This window comes from Metopolophium dirhodum, chromosome 1 (genome assembly GCF_019925205.1).
Source record: "Metopolophium dirhodum isolate CAU chromosome 1, ASM1992520v1, whole genome shotgun sequence".
NCBI classification, from domain to species: Eukaryota; Metazoa; Arthropoda; class Insecta; order Hemiptera; family Aphididae; genus Metopolophium; species Metopolophium dirhodum.
In genome coordinates this window covers 39039696-39055973 of record NC_083560.1, presented here as the reverse complement: position 1 = coordinate 39055973, position 16278 = coordinate 39039696, and the positions used below count along the sequence as shown (strand labels likewise).

At 42.4% G+C, this 16278-nt stretch overlaps 2 pseudogenes; one reads left to right on the top strand and one right to left on the bottom strand.

The window, feature by feature from the left end:
• Positions 1-3768: 3768 nt before the first annotated feature.
• On the bottom strand, positions 3769-8441 carry LOC132938120 (uncharacterized; annotated as a pseudogene).
• A 68-nt stretch (positions 8442-8509) lies between these two features.
• Positions 8510-16054, top strand: LOC132938115 (uncharacterized; annotated as a pseudogene).
• Positions 16055-16278: the final 224 nt, after the last annotated feature.

Here is a 16278-nt window from a genome sequence, read left to right as displayed (position 1 = left end):
GGATCTAGTCAGTATTTTTAAGAGGTCAAATTCTAGAATTTTTTAAAAATGCTTCTCAGGGAAAAAAATTAAGGAAAAACTGAAGGTTTCATGCAAAACTAGTTTATGTTAAAATCGATACTTATGTAAATTTTAGTGTAACTCTTAAATAAAAAAACGGTAGATACTAGATATTTTAACCAAATGTTTATTTTATAATTTTATATACATGATACCATTTTCAAAATATTTTCTTTTTTTGAGGTATTTAATAATATACATTTGAAATTGGAAATTTGTTCAGATTTAGGGTTTATAGATAAGTTAAATTTTTCAGTGGGTAAAAAGCTTGAAAATGAAATAGAAAGTTCGTCTTAAGTTGTTATTGTAGGTAACAAAAATTTACATTTTTCTATAAGCTGTCAAAGTTTTAATTTTGATAAAATTTATTAAAATCACGAAGACTTGCAAATCATTTAATAATAATAATAACAATAGTTTATTAATACCAAAATCCATAATAATAATAATAACATACATAATTATGACAACAAAGAAAAATTTTAATTAAATATTATTATATTACGATTCTCTCTTTAAAAGTTGTGCTTGACGCTTGTGGTAAAGAGAGCGAGTTCAATTACATTAAATTATGATAAAGATGACGACAAACAATATGTTATAAAGTTAACAGTACGTATTGCAATAAAAATAAATAATACATGTTGGTTTGCCTGTTATGAATAATAAGTTGATAATAAACAATAATTAATACAATTATAAATAAACAAAGAGCTTGTCTTTAAAATACAAATATGATACACGGGACAGCAATAATATGCTATAAACTTAAAAATAATACATATAAATAATAATAGATTATATAATATTAAACCTAGTATTCTCGTGGCTAGTGATATAGAACTTAATATTTAGTGACGCACCAACTACCTCGTTAATGATATGGTGACATGTGGTGTCGGTATATGTAGTAATATTAAAAAAAAATACAAACAAATAACAGTTGCAATACCGCACACACACAGTTAAACCGTTAACCTCACACTATACAGGATAGTTGTCAAAAAGATGATACGTATGTTTATACAACGATTTATATTAGTATTCCAGGAGTGACGCCAACGTGAAAAACAAAACATTGTAAATTATTTAAAATCTCATTTATCCTACAGAAAATAATTTAATATCAGTGTGTGGTTATTTGGTAATCATCTATTTATAACTAATGGAATATTATTTACAGGACTATTTAACGTTTTAAAGAGTTCAACGTTTCAAATTATGGTATGGACTCTTTGACTTGACGAGGTTAAAAACACCATATTTGTTATAAAACCATAAGCATATTTATTAAGCGCTGTATAACCACTCTTTATCATTTTTCTGACATCTACTATTCTTTGCCACACACGGTAGAAAATTTTACGATAACATAAAAATAATAACATAGAACATTGATATTGCATTAATTTGCAGCACAAACATACTCCCACATTGGAAGAGTTTTGTTCTTACACATTTGATAGTAATTTACATTTATAATGATACAGTTAATAAAATGAAAATTATGACAAAACAATATTTAGATTGGTGAGCTCAAATGGCGATAATAGTGTCAAAGTAACATTAGATACAAGGGGATTGCTTAAGCTATGATGAGATATTTTTGAGTAGCATTCATACAGTAATTCAGTATGAAAGATTTACATGGTATACATTTATTTAATAGTGAGGAAAGAAACCTAAATTGAAGGAGTACTGAGATGTGTCAGCTTCTTCTTTAACTGTGGGAATGAGAGTCAACCTGATTATTGTCCGACGATATTCAGTACCACATGGTGTACGAAGAGTGATGACTGGAACGTGGCCAACTGGGTCCTTGTGAACCGCTATGATTCGTAATAATTTATTTTTGAGTGAGAAGAGATTGTTTTGTTATGCTTGAAACGAAACAACCAGCCAGTAACGCGAGTCAGCTTTTTATAGTAAAAGTATCGTTCCAACAACTCATACTCATGGACGTTTGGTACTAGGGATACTTTTAGAGGTATAAATTCTTTATTATAAATATAAAGCTTAGGATAATGGTGTTGTCTTGAAGCCATTCAGGGCCTTAATACCATTTAAACTTCGGTGCGGTTTATTTTTTCAGAAGCAACTCTATGAGTGATAATATTGGCTGGGTTTTCAGAAGTAGTTACATGAGTCCACTGTTTAGGTATAGTAAGTCATGGATTTGTGGAATTCTACTAGAAACGAAAGTTTTGAGCTGAACTGACACTTTAATCCAAACAAGAACAATAGTTGTGTATTTACGTCCGCATAATAATGTCTGTAGGTTTGTGATTAATGCCAATTCGGGTGGGTTGTATGGGTGCCACCCGTGACTTTGTGATAAACAATTGAACTGTTGACATTGATGTAGATACACCTGGTTGTAAATTAACGCATGTACATTCGTCTCCTGGGAAGCATCAGCAAATCCATGAAGGGTGATTTCGGTGTTGAGTCCTTTGATAGAATATTATTGTCCCAGCCAATTTTCTAAGGCCAGCAATACTGTAGGAAAATCTTGCATTTAATCAATACTAGTTAAGTAGGCTTACACCACGTATGGTAAGCGATAATGCTTCACTATAGCTGAGTGTGAGTTTAATAGTGTCGGAATTAGACTGCCACAGTAGCTCACAGTGCCTTCATCCATCAGCGTTAGTCGGCATGTGGGATCACCTAGAGTAGTGAGAATTCTTGATATAAGGGAAACTAAATTTTCACACTACTTGCGGAGAGGGAAACCAGCAGATTGCATGAGTTCTTGATACAGAAAAAAACTTTCATCGTCTGCACTGGCACCACGGGTAAGGTCACGCAGAAATCGTCACACAATGTCCGTCTGATACTTGTATCGCCTACTTCATATGCAAATAAGACTAGATATGGTGTGGACAAAAATGATACGGATTAAGCGCTGTAGGTCACAGAACATTTTTGATAATTTAGTAAGGGTTCATCTGGGTTCGCATGTTAGCATATGCATAATTCATGATCATCGGAACGTATCAGATACTGACGATAAATTTTGGCTACATCTGCATCGAGGACTAGGGTATGGGTGTGGAACCGCAATAAGATATTATCTATGGCTGATTGTACTTTTAGCCCTCAAAACAAATCATCATTTAATGATAGTCCAAATATTTTGTAGCTAAAACAGGGTTGTATTTACCCTCTAGAATCATTGTTGTACATAGAAAGCATTGCATAAGTAGAAGAACCAGAATGAGAAGTGACCAAGTTGTATCATGCATAAACGACAGGGCTGACACTCTGATCAAAAGGAGCATTGAAAACGCTTGGGTTGATATCTAGTGTTGTGCTGTTCTTCAATCCACACTTTTTGCAGCGACTAAGTCTGAATTGCTTAGGTGATTAGAAAAGAAAAAAAATCAAAGAACAGCATTAGTTAATTGATTGCGGCATTTCTTCGTTCAGGCACTTCATTTTTCAAAAACTCTCCACAGTGATGTAAATTATGTAACCCTGAGAATAACGGGCATTTATTTACATGATATGGCTTGGTGTAACTTCTATTTGTGAGTAAGACTTTCTTATGCACTTGAAGTGATTTTGCACTATATGCATTTCTTAAGATTTATTCGATTTCAATTCTACCTAGGAATGTTTCTATTTCATCAAATTTGTGAAGTTAATTGGACTTAAAACTTAATATCCATTTACAGACCGTAGGTAGTCCTCTTTAATCATAGTTCATTTTTCTAACATATCATCAATGACTCCATCGTGTAGTTCAATCTCAGCTTGATGTTCCTCCAACAAGAGCCAAGAATTAACAAGCGTGGTAAATCTCTTTGCACTGTTTAGGTTAAAACGTATGTTGATAGACGATTATGAAGACACCAGTTAAATACAAGCTGTAGTAATTTGGTACAAATAAAACAATACAATAATATTCAACACAAAATGCAACAATTTGATACGAGGCAAATAATAAAATAAAATAAAACAAATGGTAAAACAATTTCCTTTAAGTTTAATAAAACAATAAAAAATTGATAAAAGTAAAATAAAATAATAATATTAAATACAACTATTTAGTTGCTTTACATCTAATGAAAATATGGTTAACACTTATAATAAATGTAAAAAATAATAAATTATATAATATTAAGTCTTGTGTTGCCTTTTTGGTTAGTGATGTATAACTTAATGTTTTGTGTTAATGAATATGTTATTTATTCTTTTTACAAAAAAAAACGTCTATAGGCCTAAATGGCGTATAAAACGACAAAGAAAAAGAAAAAAAAGAATTTGATAGGTAGTTTATATATAGTTTTTTCAGGAATAAATTACAGAACATCATGTAATTGCAGTAATCCAGTTCATTGATTGGGAACGGTTAGATTTTTATGGTCCTTATAGACTGGTACCATGCTAACTGTATCACCAGGTAAGGTTAGGTAAGGTTAGGTAACAATAGAATGTACTCTTTTTACAAAAAGTAAAAAGGCCTAGGAAACATCCTAGACTAATTATTTTAGCAAAACATTGCTTAATTTTTTTTTATGGTCCTATAAAATAAGTTAAAATTAAAAAGAGGAGGGCTAAAGATCGGATAGCATGAATTAAAATGTGGATAATAAAACAAAACTACCTTAACTCTAATACTTTATAAGGACCACATATAGTTCCCCCACATGACAATGTCTAGAATCAAAAGATTTATAACAAAATCATTAGAAATATAACTGTTTTGGAAGGTGATGGATTGTACATAGTGGATACCGTATCGATGGTGATTATTATAATAGACAGTGGACAATAATCCAGAAATACTAGAAATTGAGAATGTAGTAGATTAGGCTAAGGGAATAAATCAAAGGAGACGGTAGGTTTATGCGGCTATTGGCCTCTATAGCCTATAAAACGCAAAAGAAAAAGAAGTAGAATTTGAAACGTAGTTTTTTTTCAGAAATAAATTGCAGAACATCACGTACCTGCAATTAACCAGTTCATTGATTGATATCGGTTAGATTTTATTGGTCTACAAAGACTGCTACTTCAATCCGGTTTCAGAAAGTATAGAAGTTATAAGCTATACATACGGTCACATAGCTTGTTTGACCTAAAATTGTTATAAGAGGATGCTGTTTCCATTTACGACAAAATTAGTGAATAAAGATACAAGCTCTTGGTTAAGTCAACTCGTACAAAATTTAAACAATGAAAAAAGTATTTTTTTAAATATTTTTTTGATTTGCGGTTAATACTGCGTCCCACGGGCATCTCTCTTCTCGGTCTTAAAGGGGGCATTCCAAGTGACTGTTCAACGCTGCGTTACTGTACGTATCTGCATCCCACAGACATCCGTGTTCTCGAACGTAAACAAGGCAGTCCATGTTTTCTTTTAACGCAGCATTTCTGCGTTCATATTCATCCCTCGAGTATCCTTTATCCCAAGCGTAAATTAGGTAGTCAAAGTGATCGTTCAACACTGCGTAAATGCACGTATCTGCGTCCCACAGGCATCCGTTTTCTCGGGCATAAACAAGGGAGTCCATGTTAACTTTCATCGTGGCATTACTGCATGTATCTTCGTACCACGGGCATCCTTTTTCCCAGGAGTAAACAAGGCAGTCCATGATTACCTTCAACGTGGCTTTACTACGCGTATCTGTGTCCCCCGGTCATCCGTTCTCACGGGCATTAAAAGGCATTTCAAGTGTCCGTTCAACACTGCGTTGCTGCACGTATCTGCGTACCTCTGTCATCCCATATTCTCGGGCATAAACGAGGCATTCCAAGTGTCCGTTCAACACTGCGTTGCTGCACGTATCTGCGTCCAACGGGCATCTCTTTTCTCGGTCTTAAGGGGGGCATTCCAAGTGACCGTATAACGCTGCGTTACTGCTCGTATCTGCATCCCACGGACATCCGTTTTCTCAAACATAAACAAGGCAGTCCATGTTTACTTTTAACGCAGCATTTCTCCGTTCATCTTCATCCCTCGGGTATCCTTTATCCCAAGTGTAAATTAGGTAGTCAAAGTGACCGTTCAACACTGCGTAACTGCACGTATCTGCGTCCCACAGGCATCCGATTTCTCGGGCATAAACAAGGGAGTCCATGTTAACTTTCATCGTGGCATTACTGCATGTATCTTCGTACCACGGGAATCCTTTTTCCCAGGAGTAAACAAGGCAGTCCATGATTACCTTCAACGTGGCTTTATTACGCGTATCTGTGTCCCCCGGTCATCCGTTCTCACGGGCATTAAAAGGCATTTCAAGTGTCCGTTCAACACTGCGTTGCTGCACGTATCTGCGTACCTCTGTCATCCCATATTCTCGGGAATAAACGAGGCATTCCAAGTGTCTGTTCAACACTGCGTTGCTGCACGTATCTGCGTCCAACGGGCATCTCTTTTCTCGGTCTTAAGGGGAGCATTCCAAGTGACCGTTTAACGCTGCGTTACTGCTCGTATCTGCATCCCACGGACATCCGTTTTCTCAAACATAAACAAGGCAGTCCATGTTTACTTTTAACGCAGCATTTCTCCGTTCATCTTCATCCCTCGGGTATCCTTTATCCCAAGTGTAAATTAGGTAGTCAAAGTGACCGTTCAACACTGCGTAACTGCACGTATCTGCGTCCCACAGGCATCCGATTTCTCGGGCATAAACAAGGGAGTCCATGTTAACTTTCATCGTGGCATTACTGCATGTATCTTCGTCCCACGGGCATCCTTTTTCCCAGGAGTAAACAAGGCTGTCCATGATTACTTTCAACGTGGCTTTACTGCGCGTATCTGTGTCTCCCGGTCATCCGTTCTCACAGGCATTAAAAGGCATTTCAAGTGTCCGTTCAACACTGCGTTGCTGCACGTATCTGCGTACCTCTGTCATCCCATATTCTCGGGAATAAACGAGGCATTCTAAGTGTCCGTTCATCGCTTCGTTGATGCACGTATCTGCGTCTAACGGGCATCTCTTTTCTCGGACTTAAGGGGGGCTTTCCAAGTGACCGTTTAACGCTGCGTTACTGCACGTATCTGCATCCCACGGACATCCGTTTTCTCGAACGTAAACAAGGCAGGCCGTGTTTACTTTTAACGCAGCATTTCTGCGTTCATATTCATCCCTCGGGTATCTTTTATCCCAAGCGTAAATTAGGTAGTCAAAGTGACCGTTCAACACTGCGTAACTGCACGTATCTGCGTCCCACAGGCATCCGTTTTCTCGGGCATAAACAAGGGAGTCCATGTTAACTTTCATCGTGGCATTACTGCATGTATCTTCGTCCCACGGGCATCCTTTTTCCCAGGAGTAAACAAGGCAGTCCATGATTACTTTCAACGTGGCTTTACTACGCGTATCTGTGTCCCCCGGTCATCCGTTCTCACGGGCATTAAAAGGCATTTCAAGTGTCCGTTCAACACTGCGTTGCTGCACGTATCTGCGTACCTCTGTCATCCCATATTCTCGGGCATAAACGAGGCATTCCAAGTGTCCGTTCAACACCGCGTTGCTGCACGTATCTGCGTCCAACGGGCATCTCTTTTCTCGGTCTTAAGGGGGGCATTCCAAGTGATCGTTTAACGCTGCGTTACTGCTCGTATCTGCATCCCACGGACATCCGTTTTCTCAAACATAAACAAGGCAGTCCATGTTTACTTTTAACGCAGCATTTCTCCGTTCATCTTCATCCCTCGGGTATCCTTTATCCCAAGTGTAAATTAGGTAGTCAAAGTGACCGTTCAACACTGCGTAACTGCACGTATCTGCGTCCCACAGGCATCCGATTTCTCGGGCATAAACAAGGGAATCCATGTTAACTTTCATCGTGGCATTACTGCATGTATCTTCGTCCCACGGGCATCCTTTTTCCCAGGAGTAAACAAGGCTGTCCATGATTACTTTCAACGTGGCTTTACTGCGCGTATCTGTGTCCCCCGGTCATCCGTTCTCACAGGCATTAAAAGGCATTTCAAGTGTCCGTTCAACACTGCGTTGCTGCACGTATCTGCGTACCTCTGTCATCCCATATTCTCGGGAATAAACGAGGCATTCCAAGTGTCCGTTCATCGCTTCGTTGCTGCACGTATCTGCGTCTAACGGGCATCTCTTTTCTCGGACTTAAGGGGGGCATTCCAAATGACCAAATAACGCTGGACTGCCTTGTTTACGTTCGAGAAAACGGATGTCCGTGGGATGCAGATACGTGTAGTAACGCAGCGTTATACGGTCACTTGGAATGCCCCCCTTAAGACCGAGAAAAGAGATGCCCGTTAGACGCAGATACGTGCAGCAACGCAGCGTTGAACGGACACCTGGAATGCCTAGTTTATGCCCGAGAAAATGGGATGACAGTGGTACGAAGATACGTGCAACGACGCAGTGTTGAACGGGCACTTGGAATGCCATTTTAGGCCCGTGAAAACAGATGACCGGGGGACACAGATACGCGCAGTAAAGCCACGTTGAAAGTAATCATGGACTGCCTTGTTTACTCCTGGGAAAAAGGATGCCCGTGGGACGAAGATACATGCAGTAATGCCACGATGAAAGTTAACATGGACTCTCTTGTTTATGCCCGAGAAAACGGATGCCTGTGGGACGCAGATACGTGCAGTTACGCAGTGTTGAACGGTCACTTTGACTACCTAATTTACACTTGGGATAAAAGATACCCGAGGGATGAAGATGAACGCAGAAATGCTGCGTTAAAAGTAAACACGGACTGCCTTTTTACGTTCGAGAAAACGGATGTCCGTGGGATGCAGATACGTGCAGTAACGCAGCGTTAAACGGTCACTTGGAATGCCCCCCTTAAGACCGAGAAAAGAGATGCCCGTTAGACGCAGATACGTGCAGCAACGCAGCGTTGAACGGACACCTGGAATGCCTAGTTTATGCCCGAGAAAATGGGATGACAGTGGTACGAAGATACGTGCAACGACGCAGTGTTGAACGGACACTTGGAATGCCTTTTTAGGCCCGTGAAAACAGATGACCGTGGGACACAGATACGCGTAGTAAAGCCACGTTGAAAGTAATCATGGACTGCCTTGTTTACTCCTGGGAAAAAGGATGCCCGTGGGACGAAGATACATGCAGTAATGCCACGATGAAAGTTAACATGGACTCCCTTGTTTATGCCCGAGAAAACGGATGCCTGTGGGACGCAGATACGTGCAGTTACGCAGTGTTGAACGGTCACTTTGACTACCTAATTTACACTTGGGATAAAGGATTCCCGAGGGATGAAGATGAACGCAGAAATGCTGCGTTAAAAGTAAACACGGACTGCCTTGTTTACGTTCGAGAAAACGGATGTCCGTGGGATGCAGATACGTGCAGTAACGCAGCGTTAAACGGTCACTTGAAATGCCCCCCTTAAGACCGAGAAAAGACATGCCCGTTAGACGCAGATACGTGCAGCAACGCAGCGTTGAACGGACACCTGGAATGCCTAGTTTATGCCCGAGAAAATGGGATGACAGTGGTACGAAGATACGTGCAACAACGCAGTGTTGAACGAACACTTGGAATGCCTTTTTAGGCCCGTGAAAACAGATGACCGGGGGACACAGATACGCGTAGTAAAGCCACGTTGAAAGTAATCATGGACTGCCTTGTTTACTCCTGGGAAAAAGGATGCCCGTGGGACGAAGATACATGCAGTAATGCCACGATGAAAGTTAACATGGACTCCCTTGTTTATGCCCGAGAAAACGGATGCCTGTGGGACGCAGATACGTGCAGTTACGCAGTGTTGAACGGTCACTTTGACTACCTAATTTACACTTGGGATAAAGGATACCCGAGGGATGAAGATGAACGCAGAAATGCTGCGTTAAAAGTAAACACGGACTGCCTTGTTTACGTTCGAGAAATCGGATGTCCGTGGGATGCAGATACGTGCAGTAACGCAGCGTTAAACGGTCACTTGGAATGCCCCCCTTAAGACCGAGAAAAGAGATGCCCGTTAGACGCAGATACGTGCAGCAACGCAGCGTTGAACGGACACCTGGAATGCCTAGTTTATGCCCGAGAAAATGGGATGACAGTGGTACGAAGATACGTGCAACAACGCAGTGTTGAACGGACACTTGGAATGCCTTTTTAGGCCCGTGAAAACAGATGACCGTGGGACACAGATACGCGTAGTAAAGCCACGTTGAAAGTAATCATGGACTGCCTTGTTTACTCCTGGGAAAAAGGATGCCCGTGGGACGAAGATACATGCAGTAACGCCACGATGAAAGTTAACATGGACTCCCTTGTTTATGCCCGAGAAAACGGATGCCTGTGGGACGCAGATACGTGCAGTTACGCAGTGTTGAACGGTCACTTTGACTACCTAATTTACACTTGGGATAAAGGATTCCCGAGGGATGAAGATGAACGCAGAAATGCTGCGTTAAAAGTAAACACGGACTGCCTTGTTTACGTTCGAGAAAACGGATGTCCGTGGGATGCAGATACGTGCAGTAACGCAGCGTTAAACGGTCACTTGAAATGCCCCCCTTAAGACCGAGAAAAGACATGCCCGTTAGACGCAGATACGTGCAGCAACGCAGCGTTGAACGGACACCTGGAATGCCTAGTTTATGCCCGAGAAAATGGGATGACAGTGGTACGAAGATACGTGCAACAACGCAGTGTTGAACGAACACTTGGAATGCCTTTTTAGGCCCGTGAAAACAGATGACCGGGGGACACAGATACGCGTAGTAAAGCCACGTTGAAAGTAATCATGGACTGCCTTGTTTACTCCTGGGAAAAAGGATGCCCGTGGGACGAAGATACATGCAGTAATGCCACGATGAAAGTTAACATGGACTCCCTTGTTTATGCCCGAGAAAACGGATGCCTGTGGGACGCAGATACGTGCAGTTACGCAGTGTTGAACGGTCACTTTGACTACCTAATTTACACTTGGGATAAAGGATACCCGAGGGATGAAGATGAACGCAGAAATGCTGCGTTAAAAGTAAACACGGCCTGCCTTGTTTACGTTCGAGAAAACGGATGTCCGTGGGATGCAGATACGTGCAGTAACGCAGCGTTAAACGGTCACTTGGAATGCCCCCCTTAAGACCGAGAAAAGAGATGCCCGTTAGACGCAGATACGTGCAGCAACGCAGCGTTGAACGGACACCTGGAATGCCTAGTTTATGCCCGAGAAAATGGGATGACAGTGGTACGAAGATACGTGCAACGACGCAGTGTTGAACAGACACTTGAAATGCCTTTTTAGGCCCGTGAAAACAGATGACCGGGGGACACAGATACGCGTAGTAAAGCCACGTTGAAAGTAATCATGGACTGCCTTGTTTACTCCTGGGAAAAAGGATGCCCGTGGGACGAAGATACATGCAGTAATGCCACGATGAAAGTTAACATGGACTCCCTTGTTTATGCCCGAGAAAACGGATGCCTGTGGGACGCAGATCCGTGCAGTTACGCAGTGTTGAACGGTCACTTTGACTACCTAATTTACGCTTGGGATAAAGGATACACGAGGGATGAAGATGAACGCAGAAATGCTGCGTTAAAAGTAAACACGGACTGCCTTGTTTACGTTCGAGAAAACGGATGTCCGTGGGATGCAGATACGTGCAGTAACGCAGCGTTAAACGGTCACTTGAAATGCCCCCCTTAAGACCGAGAAAAGACATGCCCGTTAGACGCAGATACGTGCAGCAACGCAGCGTTGAACGGACACCTGGAATGCCTAGTTTATGCCCGAGAAAATGGGATGACAGTGGTACGAAGATACGTGCAACAACGCAGTGTTGAACGAACACTTGGAATGCCTTTTTAGGCCCGTGAAAAAAGATGACCGGGGGACACAGATACGCGTAGTAAAGCCACGTTGAAAGTAATCATGGACTGCCTTGTTTACTCCTGGGAAAAAGGATGCCCGTGGGACGAAGATACATGCAGTAATGCCACGATGAAAGTTAACATGGACTCCCTTGTTTATGCCCGAGAAAACGGATGCCTGTGGGACGCAGATACGTGCAGTTACGCAGTGTTGAACGGTCACTTTGACTACCTAATTTACACTTGGGATAAAGGTTACCCGAGGGATGAAGATGAACGCAGAAATGCTGCGTTAAAAGTAAACACGGACTGCCTTGTTTACGTTCGAGAAATCGGATGTCCGTGGGATGCAGATACGTGCAGTAACGCAGCGTTAAACGGTCACTTGGAATGCCCCCCTTAAGACCGAGAAAAGAGATGCCCGTTAGACGCAGATACGTGCAGCAACGCAGCGTTGAACGGACACCTGGAATGCCTAGTTTATGCCCGAGAAAATGGGATGACAGTGGTACGAAGATACGTGCAACAACGCAGTGTTGAACGGACAGTTGGAATGCCTTTTTAGGCCCGTGAAAACAGATGACCGGGGGACACAGATACGCGTAGTAAGGCCACGTTGAAAGTAATCATGGACTGCCTTGTTTACTCCTGGGAAAAAGGATGCCCGTGGGACGAAGATACATGCAGTAATGCCACGATGAAAGTTAACATGGACTCCCTTGTTTATGCCCGAGAAAACGGATGCCTGTGGGACGCAGATACGTGCAGGTACGCAGTGTTGAACGGTCACTTTGACTACCTAATTTACGCTTGGGATAAAGGATACCCGAGGGATGAAGATGAACGCAGAAATGCTGCGTTAAAAGTAAACACGGCCTGCCTTGTTTACGTTCGAGAAAACGGATGTCCGTGGGATGCAGATACGTGCAGTAACGCAGCGTTAAACGGTCACTTGGAATGCCCCCCTTAAGACCGAGAAAAGAGATGCCCGTTAGACGCAGATACGTGCAGCAACGCAGCGTTGAACGGACACCTGGAATGCCTAGTTTATGCCCGAGAAAATGGGATGACAGTGGTACGAAGATACGTGCAACGACGCAGTGTTGAACAGACACTTGAAATGCCTTTTTAGGCCCGTGAAAACAGATGACCGGGGGACACAGATACGCGTAGTAAAGCCACGTTGAAAGTAATCATGGACTGCCTTGTTTACTCCTGGGAAAAAGGATGCCCGTGGGACGAAGATACATGCAGTAATGCCACGATGAAAGTTAACATGGACTCCCTTGTTTATGCCCGAGAAAACGGATGCCTGTGGGACGCAGATCCGTGCAGTTACGCAGTGTTGAACGGTCACTTTGACTACCTAATTTACGCTTGGGATAAAGGATACACGAGGGATGAAGATGAACGCAGAAATGCTGCGTTAAAAGTAAACACGGACTGCCTTGTTTACGTTCGAGAAAACGGATGTCCGTGGGATGCAGATACGTGCAGTAACGCAGCGTTAAACGGTCACTTGAAATGCCCCCCTTAAGACCGAGAAAAGAGATGCCCGTTGGACGCAGATACGTGCAGCAACGCGGTGTTGAACGGACACTTGGAATGCCTCGTTTATGCCCGAGAATATGGGATGACAGAGGTACGCAGATACGTGCAGCAACGCAGTGTTGAACGGACACTTGAAATGCCTTTTAATGCCCGTGAGAACGGATGACCGGGGGACACAGATACGCGTAGTAAAGCCACGTTGAAAGTAATCATGGACTGCCTTGTTTACTCCTGGGAAAAAGGATGCCCGTGGGACGAAGATACATGCAGTAATGCCACGATGAAAGTTAACATGGACTCCCTTGTTTATGCCCGAGAAAACGGATGCCTGTGGGACGCAGATACGTGCAGGTACGCAGTGTTGAACGGTCACTTTGACTACCTAATTTACGCTTGGGATAAAGGATACCCGAGGGATGAAGATGAACGCAGAAATGCTGCGTTAAAAGTAAACACGGCCTGCCTTGTTTACGTTCGAGAAAACGGATGTCCGTGGGATGCAGATACGTGCAGTAACGCAGCGTTAAACGGTCACTTGGAATGCCCCCCTTAAGACCGAGAAAAGAGATGCCCGTTAGACGCAGATACGTGCAGCAACGCAGCGTTGAACGGACACCTCGAATGCCTAGTTTATGCCCGAGAAAATGGGATGACAGTGGTACGAAGATACGTGCAACGACGCAGTGTTGAACAGACACTTGAAATGCCTTTTTAGGCCCGTGAAAACAGATGACCGGGGGACACAGATACGCGTAGTAAAGCCACGTTGAAAGTAATCATGGACTGCCTTGTTTACTCCTGGGAAAAAGGATGCCCGTGGGACGAAGATACATGCAGTAATGCCACGATGAAAGTTAACATGGACTCCCTTGTTTATGCCCGAGAAAACGGATGCCTGTGGGACGCAGATCCGTGCAGTTACGCAGTGTTGAACGGTCACTTTGACTACCTAATTTACGCTTGGGATAAAGGATACACGAGGGATGAAGATGAACGCAGAAATGCTGCGTTAAAAGTAAACACGGACTGCCTTGTTTACGTTCGAGAAAACGGATGTCCGTGGGATGCAGATACGTGCAGTAACGCAGCGTTAAACGGTCACTTGAAATGCCCCCCTTAAGACCGAGAAAAGACATGCCCGTTAGACGCAGATACGTGCAGCAACGCAGCGTTGAACGGACACCTGGAATGCCTAGTTTATGCCCGAGAAAATGGGATGACAGTGGTACGAAGATACGTGCAACAACGCAGTGTTGAACGAACACTTGGAATGCCTTTTTAGGCCCGTGAAAAAAGATGACCGGGGGACACAGATACGCGTAGTAAAGCCACGTTGAAAGTAATCATGGACTGCCTTGTTTACTCCTGGGAAAAAGGATGCCCGTGGGACGAAGATATATGCAGTAATGCCACGATGAAAGTTAACATGGACTCCCTTGTTTATGCCCGAGAAAACGGATGCCTGTGGGACGCAGATACGTGCAGTTACGCAGTGTTGAACGGTCACTTTGACTACCTAATTTACACTTGGGATAAAGGATACCCGAGGGATGAAGATGAACGCAGAAATGCTGCGTTAAAAGTAAACACGGACTGCCTTGTTTACGTTGGAGAAATCGGATGTCCGTGGGATGCAGATACGTGCAGTAACGCAGCGTTAAACGGTCACTTTAAATGCCCCCCTTAAGACCGAGAAAAGAGATGCCCGTTAGACGCAGATACGTGCAGCAACGCAGCGTTGAACAATCACAGACACTTCTTGGTTAACGCGAGTGAGGGAAAACAGGTCCCCCCTTACCTTCAATATCTTATGTTATGTACCTACGCATATGAGAGAATATAATACGCAAAAGAAAAAGAAGAAGTAGAATTTGAAACGTAGTTTTTTTTCAGAAATAAATTGCAGAACATCACGTACCTGCAATTAACCGGTTCTTTGATTGAGATCGGTTAGATTTTATTGGTCTACAAAGACTGCTACTTCAATCCGGTTTCAGAGTTCTTAGTTCTTAGCTATACATACGGTTGCATAGCTTGTTTGGCCTAATATTGTTATAAGAGGCTGCTGTTTCCGTTTACAACAAAAATGGTGAATAAAGATACAAGCTCTTGGTTAAGGCAACTCGTACAAAACTTTAAACTATGAAAAAAGTATTTTTTTAAAATATTTTTTTGGTTTGCTATTTCTGTTCCCTGAAAAAAAGGTTGCCCGTGGACGCAGATACGTGCAGCAGCACCGGGTTAAAAATCACTTTGACTACCTCGTTGACACCTGAGAAATTGGGATGACAGTGGTACGCAGATACGTGCAGCAACGCATCCCGTGGGATGAAGATACGCTTAGTAAAGCCGCGTCGAAAGTAAATATGGTTTGCCTTGTTTACGCCTGGGAAAAAGAATGCCCGTGGGGCGAAGATACTCGCAATAAAGCTACGTTGGAAGTTAACATGGACTCCCTTGTTTATGCCCGAGAAAACGGATGCCTGTTTGACGCAGATACGTGCAGTAACGCAGCGTTGAACGGTCATTTAGACTGCCTCATTTATGCCCGAGAAAAAGGATGCTTGTGTGATGTCGATACGTGCAGCAGCGCCGGGTTTAACGATCACTTTGACCAACTCGTTTACGCCTGGGAAAATGGACTTATTAAATAAGTTTAAATTAAAAAGAGGGGGGGCTAAACTCGAACAGCATGAATTAGAATGTGGATCATAAATTAAAACTATCGTAACTCCGAAGCTTTAATAGGACCAATGTCATATCATTGTCTAGAATCAGAAGATTTATAAAAAAATCTTTATAAACGAGTTTTATTTCTAATGACGATGCCGTGTCTATGTTGATCGGTTGGATTTTATTGGTCTACATAGACTGGTAG